At 42.8% G+C, this 16444-nt stretch overlaps 1 pseudogene; it reads right to left on the bottom strand.

The window, feature by feature from the left end:
* LOC149226094 (25S ribosomal RNA) overlaps positions 1–231 on the bottom strand; it is a 3022-nt pseudogene extending 2791 nt beyond the window's left edge.
* Between the last annotated feature and the right edge of the window lie 16213 nt (positions 232–16444).

Raw genomic sequence — 16444 nt, 5'->3', positions numbered from 1 at the left:
AAAGGGCAAAGATCAACATGCTTGGTTCTTCCATCATCCAATGAACTGAAATGAATCAAGCAGAGAAGGCAAGGCTAGGAAAATGAGACCAAGATCAAAACGAAAACCTCTACTGCTTATTATTTTCCCAATCCACTTTCGCTCGCTGCTACTAACGGGGTCTCGGTTGATTCCCCTTCCCATACCTACTTAGATGTTTCAGTTCACTATGTCTTTCAAGTCCAAGGAGCACGAACTAGCCACAGGGCTTGGATATGGTTTCTTGATCAGAGATCCATGGATCACGGATGGTATCTCCCCACGGCCTTTTTCCTTTGGAAGTGTCCTTCCATCTCAATGCCTGGGCATCCATCCGATGCATTCTTTCCGATACAACAGGCATTGGACCTGCTTCACACCGCACCAAAATCCCTCTCCATATAGTCAAGTGTGTTAAGACAGCCACCAATCGATCAATCACTCAGGATGCGCAAGGAGGCTCAACCCCCTAGGGAGTGGGCCTTTTCCTTGTACGTGATTCCAGTTATGACTCGATATATGTCGAGTATGCTTTGATTTCATCTCTCTCTCTAGTGACCGAAATCAATCTCATTATATATGTCATTATGCATGAATGACTCAATATATGTCATTTTGCAAGCAATTGGATCGATCTCACGAACCTTTGCCATGCCTTCCAATCATGACTCGATAGCAGTAATTGCACCAGAAAATGCCGTTATGGGCATATTTCATTACGCTTTCTTATCAATGCATATATGGGCATATGTCATTATGGAAGTGACGGGGTCATTTTGACCCTGAAACATGGTTCTCTCAAGCGCCGTATTATACTCTACTTGTTCACCCGTGTCGGTTTGGGATATAGAACCGATCTCAATCCAATATCCTGCTGAAGAAAACCAGGTAGGAAATTGAATTCCATGATGATGAGTGCTACTTTGACACTATGTCCTGGGCCTCGTAGGTCACCGAATGAACATGCCGAGGCTATATGCCCAATAGGGGGCCAGGGATTCATCTTTCACACTTACCAATATTCCCATGAATCGATCAATCAGGACTGATAGGGTGTGTAAGCATGCTCGACTGTTAAGGAGAGGGGCGCGACCATAAGGGAGAGGAACTTTAGTTGCTTGACTGATAAGGCCACCATCACTGGCAGGGACTTGACTGTTAGGGAGAGGAACTTTAGTTGCTTGAACATAAGGGAGAGGATGCGCAAGCATGCTCAACCATAAGGATGCGTAAGCATGCTCGAATAACAGGAGAGGATGCCCCTAGCAGGGTGAGGAACGAACGCTCGACTAATAAGGAGGGGGCTCTCAATTAAGGAGAGGGCCGCCATCACTAAAACTTGTTCATGATTCCAGTCATTATTTATATACGTCGTTATGCAATCTAATTTGAGGTAATTACACAACCTCGTTTTAGCAGTCATTTGGGTTATTTTGACCAAGTCTGCACGCAAATGGGAGAGATTTTGCTCACTTCTTTCTCGAGTGGAAGAAGGAATATGGCTCATATCATTATGTATGAGTAGCCACTTCATTTTGTCGTTTCATTCATTGATGATTCGAGTTATCGTCTCGCTCGTTCCTCTCATATCCATCTTCGTAGGAATAGGATTGAGAGATCAAGATAGATTTCTTTTGTATACGATATTCTTCAAGAATGTTTTTGATAGAATTCTCGCAGTAATTATGACATTTCGACCCATTATGATCTTTTCACTTCATGTCGTAGGAGCGGTAATTCAGCGTATAATTATATATGTCATTATGCTTTTTTCTATCTATAGTTGTTACCAACCCCTATGCTATGAAAACTGGCTTTCTTTTTCGAACCTCATGGGTGGCCGCCCCAAAGGTGTGGAATAAAGTACACTTGAAATGAGCTAAGGAAGGGATGTTCTTTTGGTGTTGCTGCACCCCTTAGAGAAAGGGTCAGGGGATCAACTAACTGTTGATATATATATATATATATATATATATATATATATATATATATATTGCTGCTTGCCCAATCTATCTATCCTTCCTATGATATCTTCTCTCTCCCTTCCCTATCAGCTGGCTTTCCTAGTGACTCCAGAGGTGTAAGCCTAGAGAAATGCTATAGAAATGGGCCATCTACATAGCATTTATTAGGGTCTTTATTACGGCTATCAAACAGATCTCCCCCATCCACATCTTCCCTAGGTAATTTCTTTAGAGCTGGCACACACACATAGCATCAATCAGGGGCTTGGATAATGGCTATGATCTTCCCATTCACACATCCCCTAGAGAAATGCTATAGAGTGGTTCCATCCTGATAGCACCAATACACGGTATTCCCTACACACATCTACCCATGGATATAGATGGATATATATATGCTTTAGAACTGACAAATCCCCATAGCACTCCCACACACATCTCCCCTTCGTACATGCCATACAAATCAACGATCCACATAGTATTAATAAAGGTATTACCTCTACATGCTATTATAAATGAGATTCTCCTTTTATCATTCATTCTGGTTTACTTTCCCATAAGGTCAGAACTAAACTACCCAGATCTAGTCCAAAGGTCACCTCTCGGGCTTCCCCAATCACACCAGTAAGAAACTACCCCGATCTAGTCCGTAGGCAAGGTCTCAGTAAGAGCAGTAGGAGTGGTATTGGATGGACAGATTCTTTCTTTGGTGTACAGTGGAGCTAGGAGGTGTTATTCGAAGCTTAGATGTTTTAGTCAAATTCATGGGGTGTTCAGTGAAGCTAGGAGGTGTTATTCGAATCTAGGAGGTGTGCAATGAAGGTAAGAGCTTGTAGTCGAAGCTATGAGGTGTTATGCGAGGCTAACAACCCAGGCCTAGATGGATAGATTATTTTCATAACCTTTTGATTTGAAACAGACAAGAAGGACAAGAAAATACCAGACCAGATGAACACTTGTCTCCACCTATAAGGTGATTCGATCCATCATCAATTTCCATACCATTGTTTTGTTAGGTTTTTAGGTGCTTTTGTCAGGTTTTAAAGTAGAGTGGTAAACGAATAAGTGGTAAGAGAACACCTCATGTGATTGATGACTAAATGATTTCACCCTAGCCTTGGTAGGCCAACCACGCCTACCCATGGCGCCTTTCCCTCAGTGAATCCGTCTGCCCCACCTTCATTTAAAACCATTTCATCACAAGTTGGTCATAGGAATTCCTAAAGAAAGAATCACTATGGGAGGGGCCTAACGGACCAAAGAGGGTCGGTCAAGCCCATCGCTCACCCCATCATGATTAGCTCGGCTATGATGGAAAGAAAAGTACCGGCCAAGTGAAACCTCGAGCCGAGCTGTAGCATCCATCAAACTGAGGGGCAAGGCTTTCTTATTGTCAAGGGAAGATCCACGTCAATCAGGGATGAAGTCACTCACTATTCATGTGGTGAGGGTGAGGTAACGTGGGAGGAGACGAGCAACTCTCTTTTGGGGTAGGGGGTCCAAAAGAGAGGTCCGTTAGGGGCTCGACTCAAAAGGAGAGGAATGAGAAGAACTCTCGGGAGAGGGTTTTCAAGAAAGCCTGTCTCGAAGCGCTGGAGCTCATCCGATGAGTGGAAGCATCCTGTCAAGGGGCAGATTTGTGGCCCTCAATGGTCGTTTCCATGCCTTTCAATGACCAGAATCGTATCCTAACGAGAAAAATTCATACCATTAGACCAATTATATGAATTCCACCCATACCCTCGCTTCTCGTACATCCATGATTTGACTCAATGAATCATCCAAATATCCAAGTACCTCATGTTATTTTCCTGTTCCAATGTCTAAGGTATCCCCCCCTTAGTGGCGAGACAAAGAAGAGTTTCCAAGCAATACGTAGCGGGTCTTCCAGGGGTCCGGTTTGAGCCCAGGGGAAGCTTGATATGAATACGGTTTTCGATGATTCAATTATATGGGAGATTGGGCTCCTCGGCATGTGAGGTTCGTGATGCTAGCCTTTACCTTTCATCATAGGTTTGAGATTGAACCAGATTTTGAGCTGGAGTGGAGTGCAGATGTGAGTGGGAGACAGGCCTAAGTTACTCAATTTGAGCTTTCCATAATGGTACGAAGGTGGTTCCTGCCACCCACCAAGATCATCAAATGATCCAAACTGTTTTCTCTAGAATGCACTTTGTGTCAAAGTTGACGCGAGGGCCCATCTCGCATTCGAGGGACTGTGTCTTTGCTCTCCCACCCATGAAGCATGGCTTTGGAATGCCATTTAGGTGTCAGGGTGTCCCCTCTCAACAATTGGATAAGCACCATTCATATTTCCTTATACACTCACTTATGTCGTCGGGATGAACCCAGACCTTGTTTTGATGTAGAAGGTATTGATTCTTCGATGCATCATGGAAAAGAAGGGAGGAAGGGAAGAGAATGAGAAAGATTGAGAGAAAATATTATATATGTCATTATGGGTTTGGTTCTCACCCATACCATGCTCTTCGAGTCTCGCTTCCCTTTCAGGTAGATAGAATGCTAGGGGTAGGCTTTCAAGAGAGAATGACGAGGCTTTCCATCCCGAAATGATCTTGTCGAGCCTAGCTCACCGAAATGAGCTATTCGAGTCACGTCACCGTCACTCCCATTTGTTTCAAGATAGATAGAACAGATCGCTTCGCTCCCCTTTCAATCTCTCTAGGCAGGTGAAAAAATGGAAGTGCTACTTTGATACTATTTCCAGGCGTAGGTTACCGAATAACACGCTTTGCACCAGGGAGGCATCTTTCAAACTTCCCCAATTCCCATGCCTACCGTGAATCCATCAATCCTTTTTTCCCTTAAGGGTGTCACTCATTATATTTTTCATTTCAGCCCTAAAATGACCATAGCTATTTTCATGAAATATCTTATCGAAGTGGCTCATTTTCCAGCAATGAAATGACTGAGTTTATTAGCATAATTCCATAAATATATTATATATGTTGTGGTAGTTGTCCAGATGCATGAAAATTGATAAGATTCCAGTGGTCAAATTCCTCTCCTTAATAGTAGAGCATGCTTATGCATCCTTAGCTTTTCCTTAGTTTATTAGCGGAATTTCCACGATCTATTATATAATATGCGGTGGTTGTCCAGATTAATCAATGTTGGCTTGACCTTTAATGAGTGGGAAAAGGGAGGGAAGGAGGGAGATGCCTACTCTTATATATATCATTTTGACTAATGATTCCAGTCATTCATGAGAGATTTCCTTGCTCAGGCCTTGCCTTGTAGGGTGGTCTTCATTTGAAGGGGGCGAAGGTCGACCAAATTAGAAGGGGGAGAAAGCTCAGGCCCCACTTCATTTGAAAGGTGAGAAAGCTTAGGCCTTTAAATACTGACTAACCAGCATAGATTGAAAGGGGAGCAATAGATGCCATGCCTGAGATCTCGAATGACTTGGTATGATCAATTGTTCTATTCGCTCTTGCTCGAAATACCTATGAAACATATATGTCATTTCGACCAGTGATTCCAATCATTCATGAGAGATTTCATTGTGGTTTTTGCAACCTAAGATTTCCCTCCTTGTGATTTTTCCAACCTGATATTACATGACTTAGAGGTGACTTAGAGACCAGAGAGAGTGACATTCATTATATATGTCATTATGGTCAATCTATTTCCATGTCATTTTCATCCAGTCATACAGGATGAGATGCGAGGGGGATAAGGACCAGACCAGAGATATGTGAGTGAGAGAGGGAGAGATATGTTGTCACTCTCTTATATATGTCATTTCATACATTTCTCAATAGTACAAAGACCACCATCAACCCTACTATATATGTCATTGTGCATGAAGAAATGGCTCACATTCTAGTTGCAGAATGACCCTTTCTAGTAGTGGAATGACTTCAATCTCTTATATATGTTGTGTTAGTTGGGAAGATGCAGGAATCGAGAGCCCCGTGAAAGGACTATAGAGAGTGGAGGGCAGGGCTCAGGTTGTATGGCAACCCAAGATCCCATCCTTTTTCTTATCAGTAAGGCCCAGCATGCTTTGATCAATCGATGGCAGCCCGTTGGTCGAGCCATGCTTCGCATCCTCTCCCTCACCATATGAATATTGAGTCCATACTGGGCCTTTGGTCGCTTTTTTCATTCCTCTCCTATTAGTCAAGTGACTTAACGGCCCTCTCCTCTCCTGTTTGTCGAGCAATTTTCATCAATAGGCTGGTCATGGATGTGGGCCGTCAATAACCAGCGGGTCATGGATGCTGGGTTGTCGAGTAATTATAGGCTAGCTAAGTTACGGCTTCCTGCCCCTATATTCGATATCCCATATCTTCAAATACACAAATGCGAGATCAAAGCCAAAGAATTCTCACTGCTCCCTCCGGAAGAGAATTGATTTCGCCTCTATGTATACAAAGCATAGCCCAGGTTAGTCTTATAGTAGCCTCTGAGTTTACGACAGCTAGCTTTGGAGTTACGTCTTCTGAGCTATCGGGTTCATTATAATGGATGTTGGGGCTTTATATTAAGGTGATCCAAGTTGGGGGACCCTCTTATCGAACCAATCTATTCCTTTTTCTTGCTTAGATTTAGATATACCTAGCCCCCTTCGGCTGGCCAGTGAATGCAACAGTCTGTCTTCGTAATCATAATGGGTCAATCCTCAATTTCATTCATTGTAGAAACTCATCCTACTCCCTCCTCAAGAGCTTCCCATGCACGACAGAGGAAGGAACCAACTTGGGCACTTTGTGGAGGACCAGGACGATTATCCTTGTGAATCCAATTGACAACTTACGAGTTTACGTCCATCCCTGGTCGGGTACAATTCCCTTTATCTTCCTCGCCACCCTTCCTTGTAGCTTTCACCCAAATTTGCGCAAGTGTATCTGCATCCCAGGCTTTACGATGAATGACTTCTCATGACCAGGAATAATCCCTACACCTAGGAGCACCCTTTCCCACATATCCATACAATACTTGAGTAGGCGAGTTGAGGTTTGACGTGTGAGGTACCCATCGGAGCAGAGTACCCCACGATCCCAAGAAATAGATAGATGTCTATCATCTGACGGGTTTGACCAAAAATTCTATGCCTACGCACAAGACTACCCTTCTTCCCGAGAGCTTTGCGGGGACTACTCAATTTGATGACGACGGATGATCCGCCTGTAGGGGGTTTACTACGCAAGGCTCCTGCAGAGGATGGGTACCCCAGCGAATATAAGATGCTTAGCTTCGCACAACATAAGGATTAGAACGCTTTCCAGAAGAACATGAAATAGTGAAAGATCTGGCATGCGAAACACGACGATCATGAGAAATTTGCGAATTGGAAATGCCATAACATACTCTTTCCCATAACATTCCGTACTGGACCAACCTACTGAAATGCAAATAGGGATTAAAAATGTGGTCAATACCATAGAGAATGGGGGGATACCATCTATACCCATGTACAAATTGATGTTTTCATAAGGAAGCCATCGAATGGTTCCCACAAATTGGGATTCGGTCGTAGGAGAATCAAACTGCATCCAAGGAATAGTGGGGTACGAGAAAGTAAGAAGAGAGGCACATAGACCAATCAATCATATCAGTCGTATTCTTCAATTTTGAATGGAAAGAGGAATAATGCTCCCCAGCATAGGACACAGAATAGGACCACTTAGATCAGAATAGAATTCACGAAGAGGTAGTAACATATGAATTGAACATTGAAGGGATTAGTTGGCAATAGAGAAAGATGACGTGCCTAGTTTCAATAAGAGTCTATTAGTGCAGTGCAAGTCAGCTAAACACCATTGATAAGGGGAAGAAGAGGGAAGGCTTTTCTGGGAACTCATACCCACCCTATCCCTTATCAATATGTCCTCCCTCCTACTCCATCTCCCTTGCCCAAAGCTGCTATGGGCATATGTCATTATGAATTCATGAATTATAGCAATAATTACGGCATGACTCGATATATGTCATTTCACTTTAGCAGAGAATGAAAATATGGGCATATGTCATTATGCATGAATGAATGAGATATGTGTCATACCAGATTCGATTGATAGAGAGTGAATGCATATATGGGCATATGTCATTATGCATTCATTCATTATATACGTAATTACGCTTGAACACTTATCATGATTAGATCTGACCTGACATGATGCAAATGAGAGAGATCGATAATGAGAGAGATTGATTTGGTTCGTTTAGACCAGTGATTCTAGTCATGATGCACAAGTAGGCTCAACCATAAGGATGCTACAGCAGGCTTGACTGGTAAGGCCGCCATCACCGGTAGGGGCTCGACTATTAGGGAGAGGAACTTGAGCTGCTCGACCATAAGGACCAGCAGGGGCTCAACCGTAAGGGAGAGGGATTTATCGCTCGACCATAAGGGAGAGGGATTTATCGATCGACCATAAGGGAGAGGGATTTACTGCTCGACCATAAGGGAGAGGGCTGCCATCACTGACAGGGGCTCGACTGTTAAGGAGAGGGAGAGGAATTATATCAGTCATTATGCATGCCTTATTCCCACATCACTGGCCATCCCACATCAATGGCTGAGGGAATAAGTCCTCGTTCAACCAAACATACCCAAAAGAGAGTTAACCTAGCGAATGACTTCTATGTGCTATGAGTGAATGTTGTTCAGTTAGTTACATGACTTAAGCGAATGACTTCTGTGAATGGCAACTATGTGTGCTGTAATTACTGCTGTGAACGGCTTATGTGAAAGGCTTCTATGTGATGTGAATGGCTTCGTGTAGTTAGTGACATGGCTTCATGTAGTTAGTGACACGACTTCTATCTGAGTTCCCCATCATTCCCACCAGAAGAGATTAAGCCATGTTCTTAACATATGATCATATTGCTTCAGTTCCCTAGTTTCCACCAGACTAGATGAAGAGATGGCCCCCACGTTCCCAACATACGTGAGAGAAGTCCTTAACACAGAGAAGTTCTTACCAACAGAAGAGGATAAGAAGTCTCCTTTCAACCCATACCCAACAGAGATGTCTCCCAGGTCTCCATGCCCAAGAGATGAGGAGAAGGCCCCCATCAATGGATACCCGCCCCATCTTTCAGTTCCCATTCCTCCAGCCCTATCACCAATACAGATTATGCTTTCAGGAACCTCCCATTAAGCCTTTATGTTATCTATCCACCATTCAGCCTTCTCAGCTGTTCACCCGATGCAGGAGAACTGCGAGAGGATCTTATTCTTGCCCGTTGAGATCTTACTTATGCTAAACAGAAGACCTAGGGAGGAAACGATAGGCCACAGTCAGTCCCACCTACCTGCCTGGGGAAGAATATCCAATCAAAGCTGAACGCTACGGAACAATCTTTGGATTGTACCTACCTGCTGCAACAACTAGGGCCTACACCAACCAGCCCACCAACAACGGAATGACACCATACCAGCTAGGTGCACCCATCTCGTGACACAGAGATACCGTCGCCAACAAACACAGCGAGTACACCGATGCGATTATGGATGGATTGATATATTGTTTTCTTTATTGGATTTACGGCCAACAGAGAGATGCAGGAGGAGGTGGTAGTTCACCTTCAGCCCACCAGGAGAACCTACCTGCGAGATTGCTGCCTGCCTTCTACCGCTTGACTCACTGCCCTCATCAACCTTGTGAACTGGAGACCTGCCTTCTTCGAACTTGCTGCTTGCCCAAGTTCTTCTCTTGTTGCCCGTGCCCTGGAGATGATGAACTTGCCACGGACGGTTTGCTTGCCGCCAACATACAGAGAGTTGGCTGAAGCCACCTGGAGAGGAGTTATTGATTGACTTGATTGCCAACAGATGCGGGAGTAGGTAGGTGGTAACCGGATGAACAACAGCCAATGGTTTTGGCTTCTTGAGCTTGCTCGCTAGATTTTGATGTGTCGGGGCGGGCGTTAGCCACTGGACGAAGGAAGATTCTAGGATGGATGTGGCAGGGTTGGAAATGAATTATGTCTATCTTTCCCTCGCTCTTAAGGGGTGTGCAAGTGGTGGTACCGCTACTTCTCCAAATCTTACTATGGGTGATGGAGGTGCAGCTGGATGTGCCGGAATGCTACTACTAATAGGACTGGTGGCGTTCTAAGGGGTTAGGTGACTAGTGATTGTTTCATGGGCTTGTATAACCATCTAGTAACAAGAGGTAGGGTGAATTGGGTGAGGAGGAAGGATTGATAGAGATATAGTCGTTGTGGGTGGGTGCGGCTTGCTTGGATGAGTTACTTTCGATTGGTTGCTCAGTTCCTTGGTTTCCTTTGCCCTATGCTGGGGCTGCTGGCTTGAAAGGGGACATGATGTGAGTCAGAGTGAGGGTCGAATGAGTAGTGAAAATCATTTGATAAGCATCATTCGATTGGCCTAGCTCCGACCAATGGGTAGTCCCCACCAACCAAATTGTCTCCTGATTTGTCCCATGACAGAGTATTTGTGACGGTCCATGCCACGAAAGAAGGTCTTTGGGAGCTTCCCTACTCCAAAAGCATGGCTTCGATCCATACAGGACCCTAGCCAATTTCATGATCAATGATGATGTACCGATCCAACAATTGAGAAAGTGTCATTTATTTTATCCTTTTGTGCTTCAATATGTTGCAGTTCGATGAACCGACCTTTTCAATGTTGAAGGGAATGATCCTCTCTCACATCATTGAACTTGCTCGTGCTATTTCTGCCTGAATGAGAGATATTCCGAGCATATATTATATATGTCATTATGCATTTTGACTTTCAGCTCTTTGAGCTAGAGAGAGAGCTTGTTGTTAGCACGCCTCACCTGAGCAAGTCTTCCTGCTAGAGAGAGAGCTTCCTCATTTCCATGGTTGATGTGAGTCACTCTTCTCTTTACAATCTAGAATACCTCCATAACTAATTTTTCAAGCGGAGGGCGGCCGACACCAGGTTTGTTCCTTCAATGCAGGCTAGTACTTTTTGTAATATTTCCCCAATTTCATTCGTATTAGCTGTCCCTTTAGTTCTTGTGCCCCCGAGCCAAGGTCGACTAGGATCTGAAATGACGCTGTAGCAGTGTGGAAGATCAGAATCGTGACAATGCAATGATGACAATAGGACAAATTTTCCATTTCACAATTCTCAGTAGATGAATTTGTGAGAAAGTTTTTCATGGTTGAGCCATATTCATACATTTCCATTCCTTTCCCGAGCAGCTGGGGGGGACAACAATGAATAATGAAGAAAAGGTGAAAGGACCACACCAAGGCATGGGTTTTATACCAATATCTTGTATATTAACGAGTCTATTATCTACATTATAACTACTTCTGGGCTATATCAAAGGGCCTAAAGGGAAGTCAAAAGATTCTATATTGACTCATATTCATAAAGGAAGTCTTCTTATGGATTAGAGATGTCGTAAGCTGTCGAATTGGTTTCCTGAATCATGAGGATATACCTCCAACTTGGAGATAAGAATCTCCTAATTAATCGCTTGGTGGTTCAACACTTTCTTTTGCCTGAAGTTGCCTCTGCCAATTAAATCTTTTGCGCAGAGTTTCCTATGTAGTTAATGAGTCATAGCTGAGTTGAGAGAGAGAGAAGTAAGGTAGTTCACTCTTTTCCAATAGGTGTGAATGAGCCGGTGATCTATGAATGAATCATTTGGTTATTTATCTACAAGTGAATTCGCGGATTCTCTGACGCTCGATCATGAACTAAAACAATTCGTTTGACAGATAATTTTATCTCACCCACTATAGAAATAAGGATATATAAATAGGTTGTCCCAACTCCCTGCCTGCTATAGATATATATAGTAGGGGCAGAGGTTCGCCTTGACATCTCAGTGATGTCGAAGTGAATCATGGAATTTCGTAGGTCATTTATGGATAAGGTAAACTCTTATTTAGTATAGTGAGTCCCTTCATCACATTTGATCAAATCAACCCCTCTACCCTTCTATTTGAAAACAATTCTATGAAATGATACCTTCACAACTAATCCACAAATAGAGGTTGGGATCTAATGCTATAATTCGTATATCATCCTTTGGGTTTCTATCCCCATCCCATCTCTCACTTCAACTTGTTGATTCCATGTTTCTTTCTTAGATAAGATTATGCCTCTCCTCTTCGGTATAAAGGTTTGACAAGTAAGGTTTTGAGGTAGGGTTTTCAAGGTGCTTCATCGATCAGGTACTTGGCTTTTATAGAGCAAGTTCATTCATTTACAAGCAAGGGCAGGCACTTCATAGAAGGCTAGAATGGGAATCTTTCACTCGAACTTATATCACTATCTTTCCTTAGCTTCCCTTAGTCCCAGTTGGTTCGGATCAGCTGCTTTAGAAGATGGTTGGTTTTTCTTCGACACAACACCTCGCTAGGTAGGGTGGGTTTGGGGGAGAAGAAGTTTTGCTTGCTCAGTGGGTTCACCACCTGCAGGCAGGGTCTAATGAGTCGTAATCCAAAAATTCGTTTGAATTTCTCAAAAGAGAATGTGGGGAAGAACCAAAACAAGATGGTGCCACCTACGTTCGAATCCCTCCCATATCCCCTACAACCGGCACTCTTTATCTTCCCACCCACCTTTCAATAAAAATATCATCTACTTTTCAATGGTTTTCAACAACTATCATCGGAAAAAACCGTGAGATAGTTCATCAGAGAGTTAAGTAGGGCCGTCTTCTCACCATCAAATTTTTGGGGTCCATACAGATCACCAATTGCTTAAGAGCCCGACTGATAAAAGGTCATTTGGGAAGTTGAGTGCTTTTAGAAATGAGTTATCCTGCCAACTATTATCTCCAGGTCGCGTAACCCCCCTCCCGATTTTGTCATTTGAGTCATCCTTAAAATTTACCCTCCTGGTGGTATATTTCTCCTCAACAAGTTTAGTCTTCCATCATTCTCCCAGGCAATGGCAAAAGAAGAATATTTGAGTATAGCAGGTGGCCCCCGTAAAATCCTAAAAGTTCATAAATAAAAAAGTGATTCTAATCCAATCCACTGTTAGTTATCTCCCATTGTGAGTGCATACTCTCTATGATGGTTTCATTATTCTACAAAAAACTTCATTTTTTTATGCTTATCTAATAAATGGTGCCAATATCTTCCCCTCAACCATTGAATTGAAAGGCTATGGGAAGGAAGCAAGATAAAATAGAGGATTGTGCAAAGTGGGAAATCATTTTCATTGGGGCAAAGCATAACAAAGGGAAATTGCAGACCTAAATCAAAATATTAGTGCTGCTCTGGTCTTGGCCATGCCAAAGTTGCAATGACCTTTTGAGATAGAGGTAGATGCTAGTGGGTATGCATTAGGAGCGGTACTCATGCAAGGATGAAGGCCAGTGTATTACCATTTAGAGCTATTCCATGTAGTGGTTATTGGCTACCCCACATATGACAAAGAGAATTTTTGCCATTATACAAGCAGTGAAGAAATGGAGCATTATCTCCCGGGAAGAGAGACCATCATACACATAGACCATCAACCCCTTATGTACCTGCAAAGCCAAGGCAAGAGGCATGAATAAAGCCAACTCTCTAATCAAAGTGTGACTCACCTGCTAGCTCTCAATTAAAGTAAGAGTGGTACGATGATCCACACCACGAGTCATTCATTGATCCATTCATCCCTTGATCCATCCACAATTGTCTCTTTGTCTATCCTGTCCCACCGATACCGGTTCGTGTATCTTGAAGTAATCCTGAACCCACTGCCACTGGTGCATGGGGTTAGTTCAATAAAAGTATCAATTCCTTGCCCCCTGGAGGGACAAGCAGCTTCGTGCCTTAAACGATCTCTTTATTGTTTGAGTATAGTGGGTTGGAACTCTTTCTTATTCAATGATGATTCTCTTCTCGGCCTATGGACTCATCTCTTTGGTGGTTCCGGGCTCCAAAAGGGCACTTATTGGTGGGTGTAAAGTCAAAAAGCAATTTGTGTTAGGGAATGTATTGTATCAGTCAATATCATAAGTAATATAAGCGGTGTGTTGTTGCCTTGGCTTGCCTTGCTTGTGAAACAAGTTCAAGTTTGTGTTATTTCCCCTTCCTGGCTGTTCTACATTTCAAAATGTGTCTATTTGGGTTAGGCATGATAGGTGTTGTAGTAAGTTCCCTCAGTTCTTGATGATAGGGTGAGTCATGGGTCTTGGGTCTCAGGAGGTAAGGCACTGAGGTCTAGGTTGCTTTGCGGTGGTTTTGGGGAATCCACAACCACTAAATACAAAATTGATCGGGTGTGTATGTAGCCAAGTAAAGATGAGAAGTCTGGCCAACACTGTTTCACCCCACTACACAACAATTCATAATTATGTTTCCCAACAGCGATGAATAACTATTTGTCCCCACTCACTCCACTAAGTAGCTAGTAATAAATTCAAGTAAGAAGCATGCATCCCAAAAGCTTTAAATGAAAGTAAGAGCGTAAGAAGAACTAATGAACCTTCAGTCACATTCAAAGCATGCATATCTTTCATTGCACGATACATTCTTTTGCTGGAAATTGAGTTAGGATTTGAGAAAATCAGAATTAGGAGTCTCTTACTCCACACCAAGAAATGGTAAGCTCCTGCAGTGAGAAATGGTATGTGATGCTTATATTACTCAGCATGCTTCAACTTTTCATGTGATCTCATCTTGATAGGTTTAGATGCAATGGTTGAGACTTGATTTTGATAGTAATTGAAACAAAACTCTAAGGTTTCATTATCTCTCATTATGGTATGGAGCTATACCCTACTCAATGAAAAACCATCCTTAAAACATATCTTTCTCATTTCATTAGTCTCATTAGTTCTTTTATAAATAGACTGAGGGTAATCTATTACATCTTTATTAGTTGACAATTGGTTACTCATTTTCTCCCATTTACATGGGACAAAAGCTATAACCTTGCCCCCCAGAGGGACAAGCGACTTCACACCTTGCTTTAAAACATTGAATTTTCTTCTCCATCTATTTGAAACGTCAGGTGAGCCATTCTTCCTCTCATTATCAATTCTAATCCAGTTACAATATTATCCACCTAGCTCGGTAGCGAGGAAAATCCACTAGCGGTTATGAGCTCACCCCTACCACATGTCTTTATAGCATACCCGGAGAGCAGAGGAGCTTATTATATGTACGGGTGACCAAAGGATTTGGGGATCTTTCTCCTTATACACCATATCCCATAATACTTATACACATATTGCGGAAACACCATTCAATGCATGTTAGAAGCCTTATTATCACATATATCACAATCAATCAGTTCCTAATCCAGGGCAAGTAAGAGAACGTATAGGGCGGAACAACATGAACGAGTTTTGATGGCAAGCAAGCATTTAAACTTATTACCTTTGCCTAAGCGGCCTAGTGCTCTTACCCTTATTACGTTACCACCGATACTAATTGACTTAGATAGAGAAGATCATTCAGTCCCTCATACATAAATATTGACCTAATACCTCATCCAAGGGGAAGTCAAAATTGTGAACATTTCAACGAGCTGGATACTGTTCGTACAGTTCTCTTTGCTTTACCCCTTAGTAAGTTGCTCCACTTACTTTTAGTAGCTGCACTTACTTTTATATGTCTCCCTTCTATTACAGAATTGGCACCAAAGATAGGAATAGGAGCCTAGCCTTCCTTCTCGATGTTCGGTCACGTTGCAGGTTACTCTCCTCTTTTTGAGAGTACCCCACCTAGACTCTTATTATCGTCAATAAAATAGCTCATAAGGAACAAGCAATGAACTCTTCTATTGACTTAGGAACAGTACAACTCCAAAGTACATTCAATAGTTCTTAACCCATCAACTAGTCAAGCTGACCCATGCGAATTAGAGGGGATCAGAGTCACAGCCACTATCTCTTTTATTAGCAAGGTAGTCTCAGCCCAGGCTTTGACGTCTGGTCCTACCTTGCTTATCTGGTTTAGGCTCGCTTTATGTTGGGTCAAGTGTTGGGTCCAGTAAGTGCCTTTATTCGCTAAAGTGCATGGATTATACTTTTCATTTCCTACCTATCTTCAGCTGGTAGGTCTTATACAATATTTTTATGATACGGAACAACTAGATTCAGCTTACTAAGTGACCAAGCGGGGTTACAGATTCAAAGCTAGTTGATGAACCAGCAATTGAAGTTGATCCCACAGAGGCAGTAGTTTTACCCGTTAGTGATCAGGATCCAGATCCTATAGTAGGCTAGGGATAGTTACAACCCACTAGCTTAGGAGGTTCCCCAACCAACCAACCAGCTAGCCAGGATTACCAGCCCATAGTCATTAGGATTACCACCTATGATTCAGTCTAATTAGTCAAGAAGTAGGGTAGGTATGCTTTCCTGTAGGTTAGGTAGATCAGCCCATCAGACTATAATTAGACCCCAACTAGAGGTACTTGGGCGAGCAAGAGCTCATCTAGAGGGTCAGGTTAATCCCAACCTGGAACTACTATTCCTACAGGGAGCTTTTCTCTAGCCAGACACTCTATACCGGAAACAAAATAAGATACT

Source organism: Pinus tabuliformis, chromosome J, assembly GCF_031772625.1.
Source record: "Pinus tabuliformis cultivar Carrire ecotype Pingquan chromosome J, CPIR1, whole genome shotgun sequence".
In the NCBI taxonomy this organism is placed as follows: domain Eukaryota; kingdom Viridiplantae; phylum Streptophyta; class Pinopsida; order Pinales; family Pinaceae; genus Pinus; species Pinus tabuliformis.
This window is presented reverse-complemented; position numbering and strand designations above follow the sequence as displayed.